This window comes from Barbus barbus (assembly GCF_936440315.1).
Source record: "Barbus barbus genome assembly, chromosome: 43".
Taxonomy (NCBI): Eukaryota; Metazoa; Chordata; class Actinopteri; order Cypriniformes; family Cyprinidae; genus Barbus; species Barbus barbus.
Genome location: NC_136721.1, coordinates 18,437,127 through 18,452,288, shown reverse-complemented (window position 1 = coordinate 18,452,288; position 15,162 = coordinate 18,437,127). Strand labels below are relative to the sequence as shown.

At 36.8% G+C, this 15,162-nt stretch overlaps 1 protein-coding gene across 1 annotated transcript in view; it reads right to left on the bottom strand.

Moving 5' to 3' along the window:
* Positions 1 to 15,162, bottom strand: part of LOC306862574 (endoplasmic reticulum mannosyl-oligosaccharide 1,2-alpha-mannosidase-like) — a 369,711-nt gene that overhangs the window by 347,850 nt on the left and 6,699 nt on the right. The gene's annotated exons all lie outside the window — the stretch shown is intronic.

Genomic DNA, 15,162 nt, shown 5'->3' with positions numbered 1-15,162 from the left:
CCGATCTCCATGAAACTTTTCATGCTTGTTAACGGTCATGTGTCACATGTTTTCACCAACATTTGTAAAGTTTCAAGTTTTTGTTTACATTTTATAGGCTGTTGGGTTTTTGTGGCCACGTGTCCTTTTTTAAATGAGCCAATTATAGCTAACCAAAGGACAAAATTCAACATGTTTTCGATAACTATTGATCTAGAGAGTCCAGAGATTATTACAGCAGTGGTTTGATCGAGATTGACCAAAAAACCAGAGACTAGTTCGCAAAAGTAGGTTTTAGACATATTTCTGAATAATTAATGAACGATTTGATTGACATCTTTGGTCCAAGAGGCAAAGTTGTTCAGAATGAGGAGATCTATCATATGATATGCATTATTTGTGGATATGTAAAACACCACGTGATCACTAGGCCAAAAATCTTGTTAGCGCCAACTTGTGGCCGATTTCTTTCAAAATTCTTACAGACCTTTGGAGTCATGAGTCAAACATGCCCACCGAGTTTCATTCCGATCGACCTCCGTTAACCTTGTCTAATAAGTGCTCAAATTTTAATGGCCGATGGCGGCCATGTTTTTTTAGATACGCGAATGTCCTCATAGATTTTTCAGCCACGTCGGACAAAGACACAGCATACCAAGTTTCAAGTCGATCGGACTAACGGTTACCCAGTTACAGTTTTTTCGATCTTATAGCGCCACCAAGTGGCAGATCAGTGGTATTTTTTGTTGTTTGACCAAAGTTCCTACTGCTATATATATGTACCAAGTTTGGTGAAGATATCTCATTTCGTTCACGAGTTATAGCATTTTTCGTAAAATAGGTCCTCGACTTTTAAACGTTTTTGGGCCCCATTACAAAAGTGAGTGGACATTTCAAAGATTTTTTTGATAATTATTAATAGCCCTGGACAGAGAACATTTCGGCAGTAGATTGGTTGCGATTTGGTGAAAAACCTACGACTAGTTCACCAAAGTAGGTTTTGAACCTAATTGCGAATAGTTAAATAACAGTTTGATTGACAGAAATGATCCTAGAGACAAAGTTGTTCAGAATGATGAGGTCTATCATGTGATATGAATGACTTGTGTAGTTGTGAATATCTAAGATGTTTTTTTTACAGTTAATTTCATGTACAGTTGAAATATTGTGTTTTTGATAGCTTTTCTGACTGTTATAGCGCCACCTATGGTCCGATCTTGATGAAACTTTTCTTGCTTGTTCACAGTCATGTGACACATGTTTTCACCAACTTTCGTAAAGTTTCAAGTTTTCGTTTAGGTTTTATAGGCTGTTGGGTATGTGTGGCCACACCTCTTTTTTGAAATTAGCCAATTATGGCTAACCAAAGGACAAAATTCAACATTTTTTCGATAACTATTGATCTAGAGAGTCCAGAGATTATTACTGCAGTGGTTTGATCGAAATTGAGTGAAAAACCAGAGACTAGTTCGCAAAAGTAGGTTTTAGACATATTTCTGAATAATTAATGAACGATTTGATTGACAGCTTTGGTCCAAGAGGAAAAGTTGTTCATTATGAGGAGATCTATCAGATGATATGCATTATGTGTGGATATGTAAAACACCACGTGATTACAGAGCCAAAAATCTCGTTAGCGCCAACTTGTGGCCGATTTCTTTCAAAATTCTTACAGACCTTTAGGGCCATGAGTCGAACATGCCCACCGAGTTTTGTTCCGATCGACCTCCGTTAACCTTGTCTAATTGGTGCTTGAAATGTTTTGGCCAATGGCGGCCATGTTTTTTGAGATACGTGAATGTCCTCATATACACTTGTGCCCCTTTGGACCAAGATGCTGCAAACCAATTTTGAAGCCGATCGGACCAACGGTTGCCTAGTTATAACCATTTATATGTTTTTTCTGTCTTATAGCGCCCCTAAGTGGCAGAGCTTCGCAATTTTTTTTATTTGACCAAAGATTGAGCTCGTACATACTTGTACCGAGTTTGGTGAATATAGCTCATTCCGTTCCAGAGCTATACTTCCAACAACATTTGGCTAACGTTAGCATAGACGCTAATTGGAGTACTGTATCGCCCGAAAATCAAAATTGCAACTTTTTTTTGATAATTATTGATATTCAGTGTCCACAGAATATTTCTGCACTGGTTTGGTTCCGATCAGGCGAAAAACCTAGGACTAGTTCGCAAAAGTAGGTCTGGGATATAGGTCAATTTTAGGGCAAGAAGGAAGCGTCGCAGCTCAAAAATTTCGGGCTCCACTTTTGTTCGGGCTAACCCAAGGATTGCAACGATGTAAAGTTTTTGAGTCTACGACACACGGTTTACGACTGTGGGCCAAAAATGTCTGAAATTTTAGGTTTTTGCGCTGTAGCGCCCCCGTTTGGCCGATTTGGCCGATTCTTTGTATCTGAGTAGCGAGCAAGACTACTACCTTCTGACCAAGTTTCAGCTCTCTAGCCCTTACGGTTTGGGCTGCACGATTCGTTTTAAGGCAGAATAATAATAATAATAATAATAATAATAATAATAATAAAAATCTTAACAAATACAATAGGGTTTCTGCACTACGTGCACGAACCCCTAATAAAAATCCTAACAAATACAATAGGGTTTCTGCACTACGTGCACGAACCCCTAAATATAGCTGCAAGCAGCGATTAACCGGGGTTCGTGAAATTGACACCCTTTAAGGTTGGCCAACCTGGATGTATGGCTGACAGTTAAAAACATCCAAAATGGAGAGCAGGCTCACAGACACACAACACTCATGCACACACATTGAAATTAAACGATTAAACTGGCCTATTAATGCTCTATAAGCATATTCACACACACACAGAAACACACATAAATGAAATGGTCAGACTATCACAGTAATAATCATTAAGCCTGCTAACACACACACAGTTGTTTGATATTTAAAATAAGTGATAGGTAACAAAGATTATTGCACATATTCACTTTTTAAGAGTTTAGATGTCATTTTTAGGTTCAACTGTAATCATAATCTGGCAAAATTATAAAAACTGATATGTCTGTATGAACAAAATGGTAAACTTTGACCCAATGAGATTTAAAATGTTATAACAGTGATTTTATAATGTTTCATCATGAATTCTTCAGTAACCATTGAACAGTGCTGTTTTACAGCTTAATAAGGCCATTAGTGGTCTTCCGCTGCCATCTAGTGGTTATAAAAGCCAATTTTTCATACAACACTGTGTTTTTAAGCTTTTTACCTATAATAGTTTTATTTATTGCCCAATCTCTATTAAATTATAAAAAAAAAATTGATAATCATTGACCCAGGGAGTCTAGAGAACAGTACTGCAATGATTTGATTCATTTTGAGTTAAAAACTGAAGGCTAGTTGACAAAAGCATGTTTTTTAAGTAATCTTAAATACTTAACAGTTTGATTGACAGCACTGATCCTAGAGGCAAAGTTGATCAGAATGAGAATTAAAATAAGTGATAGGTAACAAACCTTATTGCACCTATTCACTTTTTAAGAGTTTAGATGTCATTTTCAGGTTTCACTGTAATCATAATCTGGCAAAATTATAAAAACTGATATGTCTGTATGAACAAAATGGTAAACTTTGACTCAATGAGGTTTAAAATGTTATAACAGTGATTTTATAATGTTTTATCTTGAATCATTCAGTAACCATTGAACAGTGCTGTTTTACAGCTTAATAAGGCCATTAGTGGTCTTCCGCTGCCATCTAGTGGTTATAAAAGCCAATTTCTCATACAACACTGTGTTTTTAAGCTTTATAACTATTATAGTGTTATTTTTTTGCCCAATCTCTCTTAAATTATCAACATTTTTTGATAATTATTGATCCAGAGAGTCTAGAGAACAGTACTGAAATGATTTCATTGATTCAGAGTTAAAAACTGAAGGCTAGTTGACAAAAGCATGTTTTTTAAGTAATCTCAAATACTTAAATAACAGTTTAATTGACAGCACTGATCCTAGAGGCAAAGTTGATCAGAATGGGGAGATCTATCATATTATTTGAAGATATAGTGTATAAATGAATATATATGAACATTTTATTACCAACCTGTATGGCTGACAGTTAAAAACATCCAAAATGGAGAGCAGGCTCACAGACACACAACATTCATGCACACACACTGAAATTAAATTATTAAACTGGCCTATTAATACTCTATGAACATATTCACACACACACAATTTTGTTGCAGATATTTGAAATAAGTGATAGGTAAGAAAGATTATTGCACCTATTCGCCATTAGTGGTCTTACGCTGCGATCTAGTGGTTATAAAAGCCAATTTTTCATACAACACTGTTTTTAAGCTTTTTTAACTATAATAGTTTTATTTCTTGCCCAATCTCTCTTAAATTATAAACATTTTTTGACAATTATTGATCTAGAGACTCCAGAGAATATCACTGCTGTGGTTTGATCGAGATTGAACAAAAAAAGAGACTATTTAGCAAAAGTAGGTTTTTAACACATTCGTAAATAATTAATGAACGATTTGATTGACAGCATTAGTCCAAGAGACAAACTTGTTCAGAATGAGGAGATCTATCAGATGATATGAAGATGTAGTGTATAAGTGAATGTTATTAATATTTTATTGCAATTTGAGGTCATTTCCCTTAGAAATACTGTTTCAGAAGCCCTTTTTCACTGTTAAAGCACCACCTATGGTCCGATCTCCATGAAACTTTTCATGCTTGTTAACGGTCATGTGTCACATGTTTTCACCAACATTCGTAAAGTTTCAAGTTTTTGTTTACATTTTATAGGCTGTTGGGTTTTTGTGGCCACGTGTCCTTTTTTAAATGAGCCAATTATAGCTAACCAAAGGACAAAATTCAACATTTTTTCGATAACTATTGATCTAGAGAGTCCAGAGATTATTACTGCAGTTGTTTGTTTGAGATTGACCAAAAAACCAGAGACTAGTTCGCAAAAGTAGGTTTTAGACATATTTCTGAATAATTAATGAACGATTTGATTGACATCTTTGGTCCAAGAGGCAAAGTTGTTCAGAATGAGGAGATCTATCATATGATATGCATTATTTGTGGATATGTAAAACACCACGTGATCACTAGGCCAAAAATCTCGTTAGCGCCAACTTGTGGCCGATTTCTTTCAAAATTCTTACAGACCTTTGGGGCCTTGAGTCAAACATGGCCACTGAGTTTCGTTCCGATCGACCTCCGTTAACCTTGTCTAATAAGTGCTCAAATTTTAATGGCCGATGGCGGCCATGTTTTTTTAGATACGCGAATGTCCTCATAGATTTTTCAGCCACGTCGGACAAAGACACAGCATACCAAGTTTCAAGTCGATCGGACTAACGGTTACCCATTTACAGTTTTTTCGATCTTATAGCGCCACCAAGTGGCAGATCAGTGGTATTTCTTGTTGTTTGACCAAAGTTCCTATTGCTATATATATGTACCAAGTTTGGTGAAGATATCTCATTTCGTTCACGAGTTATAGGATTTTTCGTAAAATAGGTCCTCGACTTTTAAACGTTTTTGGGCCCCATTACAAAAGTGAGTGGATGTTTCAAAGATTTTTTTGATAATTATTAATAAGCCCTAGACAGAGAACATTTCGGCAGTAGATTGGTTGCGATTGGGTGAAAAACCTACGACTAGTTCACCAAAGTAGGTTTTAAACCTAATTGCGAATAGTTAAATAACGGTTTGATTGACAGAAATGCTCCTAGAGACAAAGTTGTTCAGAATGATGAGATCTATCATGTGATATGAATGACTTATGTATTTGTGAATATCTAAGATGTTTTTTTTACAGTTAATTTCATGTACAGTTGAAATATTGTGTTTTTGATAGCTTTTCTGACTGTTATAGCGCCACCTATGGTCCGATCTTGATGAAACTTTTCTTGCTTGTTCACAGTCATGTGACACATGTTTTCACCAACTTTCGTAAAGTTTCAAGTTTTCGTTTAGGTTTTATAGGCTGTTGGGTATGTGTGGCCACGCCTCCTTTTTGAAATGAGCCAATTATGGCTAACCAAAGGACAAAATTCAACATTTTTTCGATAATTATTGATCTAGAGAGTCCAGAGATTATTACTGCAGTGGTTTGATCGAAATTGAGTGAAAAACCAGAGACTAGTTCGCAAAAGTAGGTTTTAGACATATTTCTGAATACTTAATGAACGATTTGATTGACAGCTTTGGTCCAAGAGGAAATGTTGTTCATTATGAGGAGATCTATCAGATGATATGCATTATGTGTGGATATGTAAAACACCACGTGATTACAGAGCCAAAAATCTCGTTAGCGCCAACTTGTGGCCGATTTCTTTCTAAATTCTTACAGACCTTTAGGGCCATGAGTCGAACATGCCCACCGAGTTTTGTTCCGATCGACCTCCGTTAACCTTGTCTAATTGGTGCTTGAAATGTTTTGGCCAATGGCGGCCATGTTTTTTGAGATACGTGAATGTCCTCATATACACTTGTGCCCCTTTGGACCAAGATGCTGCATACCAATTTTGAAGCCGATCGGACCAACGGTTGCCTAGTTATAACCATTTATATGTTTTTTCTGTCTTATAGCGCCCCTAAGTGGCAGAGCTTCGCAATTTTTTTTATTTGACCAAAGATTGAGCTCGTACATACTTGTACCGAGTTTGGTGAATATAGCTCATTCCGTTCCAGAGCTATACTTCCAACAACATTTGGCTAACGTTAGCATAGACGCTAATTGGAGTACTGTATCGCCCGAAAATCAAAATTTCAACTTTTTTTTGATAATTATTGATATTCAGTGTCCACAGAATATTTCTGCACTGGTTTGGTTCCGATCGGGCGAAAAACCTAGGACTAGTTCGCAAAAGTAGGTCTGGGATATAGGTCAATTTTAGGGCAAGAAGGAAGCGTCGTAGCTCAAAAATTTCGGACTCCACTTTTGTTCGGGCTAACCCAAGGATTGCAACGATGTAAAGTTTTTGAGTCTACGACACACGGTTTACGACTGTGGGCCAAAAATGTCTGAAATTTTAGGTTTTTGCGCTGTAGCGCCCCCGTTTGGCCGATTTGGCCGATTCTTTGTATCTGAGTAGCGAGCAAGACTACTACCTTCTGACCAAGTTTCAGCTCTCTAGCCCTTACGGTTTGGGCTGCACGATTCGTTTTAAGGCAGAATAATAATAATAATAATAAATATAGCTGCAAGCAGCGATTAACCGGGGTTCGTGAAATTGACACCCTTTAAGGTTGGCCAACCTGGATGTATGGCTGACAGTTAAAAACATCCAGAATGGAGAGCAGGCTCACAGACACACAACACTCATGCACACACAGTGAAATTAAATGATTAAACTGGCCTATTAATGCTCTATAAGCATATTCACACACACACACACACACACACACACACACATAGAAATGAAATGAAATGGTGAAACCATCACAATAACAATCATAAAGCCTGCTTACACACAAACACTAACACAGTTGTTTGATTTCAAATAAGTGATAGGTAAGAAAGATTATTGCACATATTTGCTTTTTAAGAGTTTAGATGTAATTTTCAGGTTCCACTGTAATCATAATCTGGCAAAATTATAAAAGCTGATATGTCTGTATGAACAAAATGGTAAACTTTGACTCAATGAGGTTTAAAATGTTATAACAGTGATTTTATAATGTTTTAACTTGAATCCTTCAGTAGCCATTGAACAGTGCTGTTTTACAGCTTAATAAGGCCATTAGTGGTCTTCCGCTGCCATCTAGTGGTTATAAATGCCAATTTCTCATACAACACTGTGTTTTTAAGCTTTATAACTATTATAGTGTTATTTTTGGCCCAGTCTCTCTTAAATTATAAACATTTTTGATAATTATTGATCCAGAGACTCCAGAGAACATCACTGCTGTGGTTTGATCGAGATTGAGCAAAAAAACAGAGACAAGTTAGCAAAAGTATGTTTTTAACACATTTGTAAATAATTAATGAACGATTTGATTGACAGCATTAGTCCAAGAGGCAAAGTTGTTCAGAATGAGGAGATCTATCAGATGATATGAAGATGTAGTGTATAAGTGAATGTTATTAATATTTTATTGCAATTTGAGGTCATTTCCCTTAGAAATACTGTTTCAGAAGCCCTTTTTCACTGTTAAAGCACCACCTATGGTCCGATCTTAATGAAACTTTTCATGCTTGTTAACGGTCATGTGTCACATGTTTTCACCTACTTTCGTAAAGTTTCAAGTTTTCGTTTACATTTTATAGGCTGTCGGGTATGTGTGGCCACGTGCCCTTTTTGAAATGAGCCATTTATAGCTAACCAAAGGACAAAATTCAAACTTTTTTCGATAACTATTGATCTAGACAGTCCAGAGATTATTACTGCAGTTGTTTGATCGAGATTGACCAAAAAACCAGAGACTAGTTCGCAAAAGTAGGTTTTAGACATATTTCTGAATAATTAATGAACGATTTGATTGACAGCTTTGGTCCAAGAGGCAAAGTTGTTCAGAATGAGGAGATCTATCATATGATATGCATTATTTGTGGATATGTAAAACACCACGTGATCACTAGGCCAAAGATCTCGTTAGCGCCAACTTGTGGCCGATTTCTTTCAAAATTCTTACAGACCTTTGGGGCCTTGAGTCAAACATGGCCACTGAGTTTCGTTCCGATCGACCTCCGTTAACCTTGTCTAATAAGTGCTCAAATTTTAATGGCCGATGGCGGCCATGTTTTTTTGAGATACGCGAATGTCCTCATAGATATTTAAGCCACTTCGGACAAAGTCACAGCATACCAAATTTCAAGTCGATCAGAAAAACGGTTACCCAGTTACAGTTTTTTTGATCTTATAGCGCCACCAAGTGGCAGATCAGTGGTATTTTTTGTTGTTTGACCAAAGTTCCTACTGCTATATATATGTACCAAGTTTGGTGAAGATATCTCATTTCGTTCACGAGTTATAGGATTTTTCGTAAAATAGGCCCTCGACTTTTAAACGTTTTTGGGCCCCATTACAAAAGTGAGTGGATGTTTCAAAGATTTTTTTAATAATTATTAATAAGCCCTAGACAGAGAACATTTCGGCAGTAGATTGGTTGCGATTGGGTGAAAAACCTACGACTAGTTCACCAAAGTAGGTTTTAAACCTAATAGCGAATAGTTAAATAACGGTTTGATTGACAGAAATGATCCTAGAGACAAAGTTGTTCAGAATGATGAGATCTATCATGTGATATGAATGACTTATGTATTTGTGAATATCTAAGATGTTTTTTTTACAGTTAATTTCATGTACAGTTGAAATATTGTGTTTTTGATGGCTTTTCTGACTGTTATAGCGCCACCTATGGTCCGATCTTGATGAAACTTTTCTTGCTTGTTCACAGTCATGTGACACATGTTTTCACCAACTTTCGTAAAGTTTCAAGTTTTCGTTTAGGTTTTATAGGCTGTTGGGTATGTGTGGCCACGCCTCTTTTTTGAAATTAGCCAATTATGGCTAACCAAAGGACAAAATTCAACATTTTTTCGATAACTATTGATCTAGAGAGTCCAGAGATTATTACTGCAGTGGTTTGATCGAAATTGAGTGAAAAACCAGAGACTAGTTCGCAAAAGTAGGTTTTAGACATATTTCTGAATAATTAATGAACGATTTGATTGACAGCTTTGGTCCAAGAGGCAAAGTTGTTCATTATGAGGAGATCTATCAGATGATATGCATTATGTGTGGATATGTAAAACACCACGTGATTACAGAGCCAAAAATCTCGTTAGCGCCAACTTGTGGCCGATTTCTTTCAAAATTCTTACAGACCTTTAGGGCCATGAGTCGAACATGCCCACCGAGTTTTGTTCCGATCGACCTCCGTTAACCTTGTCTAATTGGTGCTTGAAATGTTTTGGCCAATGGCGGCCATGTTTTTTGAGATACGTGAATGTCCTCATATACACTTGTGCCCCTTTGGACCAAGATGCTGCATACCAATTTTGAAGCCGATCGGACCAACGGTTGCCTAGTTATAACCATTTATATGTTTTTTCTGTCTTATAGCGCCCCTAAGTGGCAGAGCTTCGCAATTTTTTTTATTTGACCAAAGATTGAGCTCGTACATACTTGTACCGAGTTTGGTGAATATAGCTCATTCCGTTCCAGAGCTATACTTCCAACAACATTTGGCTAACGTTAGCATAGACGCTAATTGGAGTACTGTATCGCCCGAAAATCAAAATTTCAACTTTTTTTTGATAATTATTGATATTCAGTGTCCACAGAATATTTCTGCACTGGTTTGGTTCCGATCGGGCGAAAAACCTAGGACTAGTTCGCAAAAGTAGGTCTGGGATATAGGTCAATTTTAGGGCAAGAAGGAAGCGTCGCAGCTCAAAAATTTCGGACTCCACTTTTGTTCGGGCTAACCCAAGGATTGCAACGATGTAAAGTTTTTGAGTCTACGACACACGGTTTACGACTGTGGGCCAAAAATGTCTGAAATTTTAGGTTTTTGCGCTGTAGCGCCCCCGTTTGGCCGATTTGGCCGATTCTTTGTATCTGAGTAGCGAGCAAGACTACTACCTTCTGACCAAGTTTCAGCTCTCTAGCCCTTACGGTTTGGGCTGCACGATTCGTTTTAAGGCAGAATAATAATAATAATAATAATAAAAATCTTAACAAATACAATAGGGTTTCTGCACTACGTGCACGAACCCCTAAATATAGCTGCAAGCAGCGATTAACCGGGGTTCGTGAAATTGACACCCTTTAAGGTTGGCCAACCTGGATGTATGGCTGACAGTTAAAAACATCCAGAATGGAGAGCAGGCTCACAGACACACAACACTCATGCACACACAGTGAAATTAAATGATTAAACTGGCCTATTAATACTCTATGAACATATTCACACACACACACACATTTAAATGAAATGGTCAAACGGTCACAGTAATAATTATTAAGCCTGCTTACACACACACTCACACATACAAACACACACACACAGAAACACTCATACACGGACATACACGCACACACATTTTGTTGCAGATATTTGAAATAAGTGATAGGTAACAAAGCCTATTGCACCTATTCGCTTTTTAAGAGTTTAGATGTCATTTTCAGGTTCCACTGTAATCATAATCTGGCAAAATTATAAAAACTGATATGTCTGTATGAACAAAATGGTAAACTTTGACTCAATGAGGTTTAAAATGTTATAACAGTGATTTTATAGCATCTCCATAAGCAACTTATGAACAGTACTGTTTAAGAGTTTAATAAGCCCATTAGTGGTCTTACGCTGCCATCTAGTGGTTATAAATGCCTATTTCTCATACAACACTGTGTTTTTGAGCTTTTTAACTGTAATAGTGTTATTTTTTGCCCAGTCTCTGTGAAATTATCAAATTTTTTTGATAATTATTGACCTAGAGAGTCTAAAGAACAGCACTGCAATGATTTGATTGATTTTGAGTTAAAAACTGAAAGCTAGTTGACAAAAGCATGTTTTTCAAAATAATATCAATCTCAAAATTATTAAACTAGCCTATTAATACTCTATAAGCATATTTACATACACACAAAAACACACATGCACACACACATAGAAATGGTCAAACCATCACAATAACAATCATAAAGCCTGCTTACACACACACACACACACAAACACACTTGTATACACACACACACACACACACACACACAAACACACTTGTATACACACACACACAGAAACACTCATACACGGACATACATGCACACACATTTTGTTGCAGATGCAGATATTTCAAATAAGTGATAGGTAACAAAGCCTATTGCACTTATTGGCTTTTTAAGAGTTTAGATGTCATTTTCAGGTTTCACTGTAATCATAATCTGGCAAAATTATAAAAGCTGATATGTCTGTATGAACAAAATGGTAAACTTTGACTCAATGAGGTTTAAAATGTTATAACAGTGATTTTATAATGTTTTAACTTGAATCCTTCAGTAGCCATTGAACAGTGCTGTTTTACAGCTTAATAAGGCCATTAGTGGTCTTCCGCTGCCATCTAGTGGTTATAAAAGCCAATTTCTCATACAACACTGTGTTTTTAAGCTTTATAACTATTATAGTGTTATTTTTGGCCCAGTCTCTCTTAAATTATAAACATTTTTTGATAATTATTGATCCAGAGACTCCAGAGAACATCACTGCTGTGGTTTGATCGAGATTGAGCAAAAAAACAGAGACAAGTTAGCAAAAGTAGGTTTCTAACACATTTGTAAATAATTAATGAACGATTTGATTGACAGCATTAGTCCAAGAGGCAAAGTTGTTCAGAATGAGGAGATCTATCAGATGATATGAAGATGTAGTGTATAAGTGAATGTTATTAATATTTTATTGCAATTTGAGGTCATTTCCCTTAGAAATACTGTGTTTCAGAAGCCCTTTTTCACTGTTAAAGCACCACCTATGGTCCGATCTCCATGAAACTTTTCATGCTTGTTAACGGTCATGTGTCACATGTTTTCACCAACATTCGTAAAGTTTCAAGTTTTCGTTTACATTTTATAGGCTGTCGGGTATGTGTGGCCACGTGCCCTTTTTGAAATGAGCCATTTATAGCTAACCAAAGGACAAAATTCAAACTTTTTTCGATAACTATTGATCTAGACAGTCCAGAGATTATTACTGCAGTTGTTTGATCGAGATTGACCAAAAAACCAGAGACTAGTTCGCAAAAGTAGGTTTTAGACATATTTCTGAATAATTAATGAACGATTTGATTGACAGCTTTGGTCCAAGAGGCAAAGTTGTTCAGAATGAGGAGATCTATCATATGATATGCATTATTTGTGGATATGTAAAACACCACGTGATCACTAGGCCAAAGATCTCGTTAGCGCCAACTTGTGGCCGATTTCTTTCAAAATTCTTACAGACCTTTGGAGTCATGAGTCAAACATGGCCACTGAGTTTGGTTCCGATCGACCTCCGTTAACCTTGTCTAATAAGTGCTCAAATTTTAATGGCCGATGGCGGCCATGTTTTTTGAGATACGCGAATGTCCTCATAGATATTTAAGCCACTTCGGACAAAGTCACAGCATACCAAATTTCAAGTCGATCAGAAAAACAGTTACCCAGTTACAGTTTTTTTGATCTTATAGCGCCACCAAGTGGCAGATCAGTGGTATTTTTTGTTGTTTGACCAAAGTTCCTACTGCTATATATATGTACCAAGTTTGGTGAAGATATCTCATTTCGTTCACGAGTTATAGGATTTTTCGTAAAATAGGCCCTCGACTTTTAAATGTTTTTGGGCCCCATTACAAAAGTGAGTGGATGTTTCAAAGATTTTTTTGATAATTATTAATAAGCCCTAGACAGAGAACATTTCGGCAGTAGATTGGTTGCGATTGGGTGAAAAACCTACGACTAGTTCACCAAAGTAGGTTTTAAACCTAATTGCGAATAGTTAAATAACGGTTTGATTGACAGAAATGATCCTAGAGACAAAGTTGTTCAGAATGATGAGATCTATCATGTGATATGAATGACTTATGTATTTGTGAATATCTAAGATGTTTTTTTTACAGTTAATTTCATGTACAGTTGAAATATTGTGTTTTTGATGGCTTTTCTGACTGTTATAGCGCCACCTATGGTCCGATCTTGATGAAACTTTTCTTGCTTGTTCACAGTCATGTGACACATGTTTTCACCAACTTTCGTAAAGTTTCAAGTTTTCGTTTAGGTTTTATAGGCTGTTGGGTATGTGTGGCCACGCCTCTTTTTTGAAATTAGCCAATTATGGCTAACCAAAGGACAAAATTCAACATTTTTTCGATAACTATTGATCTAGAGAGTCCAGAGATTATTACTGCAGTGGTTTGATCGAAATTGAGTGAAAAACCAGAGACTAGTTCGCAAAAGTAGGTTTTAGACATATTTCTGAATAATTAATGAACGATTTGATTGACAGCTTTGGTCCAAGAGGAAAAGTCGTTCATTATGAGGAGATCTATCAGATGATATGCATTATGTGTGGATATGTAAAACACCACGTGATTACAGAGCCAAAAATCTCGTTAGCGCCAACTTGTGGCCGATTTCTTTCAAAATTCTTACAGACCTTTAGGGCCATGAGTCGAACATGCCCACCGAGTTTTGTTCCGATCGATCTCCGTTAACCTTGTCTAATTGGTGCTTGAAATGTTTTGGCCAATGGCGGCCATGTTTTTTGAGATACGTGAATGTCCTCATATACACTTGTGCCCCTTTGGACCAAGATGCTGCATACCAATTTTGAAGCCGATCGGACCAACGGTTGCCTAGTTATAACCATTTATATGTTTTTTCTGTCTTATAGCGCCCCTAAGTGGCAGAGCTTCGCAATTTTTTTTATTTGACCAAAGATTGAGCTCGTACATACTTGTACCGAGTTTGGTGAATATAGCTCATTCCGTTCCAGAGCTATACTTCCAACAACATTTGGCTAACGTTAGCATAGACGCTAATTGGAGTACTGTATCGCCCGAAAATCAAAATTTCAACTTTTTTTTGATAATTATTGATATTCAGTGTCCACAGAATATTTCTGCACTGGTTTGGTTCCGATCGGGCGAAAAACCTAGGACTAGTTCGCAAAAGTAGGTCTGGGATATAGGTCAATTTTAGGGCAAGAAGGAAGCGTCGCAGCTCAAAAATTTCGGACTCCACTTTTGTTCGGACTAACCCAAGGATTGCAACGATGTAAAGTTTTTGAGTCTACGACACACGGTTTACGACTGTGGGCCAAAAATGTCTGAAATTTTAGGTTTTTGCGCTGTAGCGCCCCCGTTTGGCCGATTTGGCCGATTCTTTGTATCTGAGTAGCGAGCAAGACTACTACCTTCTGACCAAGTTTCAGCTCTCTAGCCCTTACGGTTTGGGCTGCACGATTCGTTTTAAGGCAGAATAATAATAATAATAATAATAATAATAATAATAATAATAATAAAAATCCTAACAATTACAATAGGGTTTCTGCACTACGTGCACGAACCCCTAATAATAATAAAAATCTTAACAAATACAATAGGGTTTCTGCACTACGTGCACGAACCCCTAATAATAATAATAATAATAATAATAAAAATCCTAACAAATACAATAGGGTTTCTGCACTACGTGCA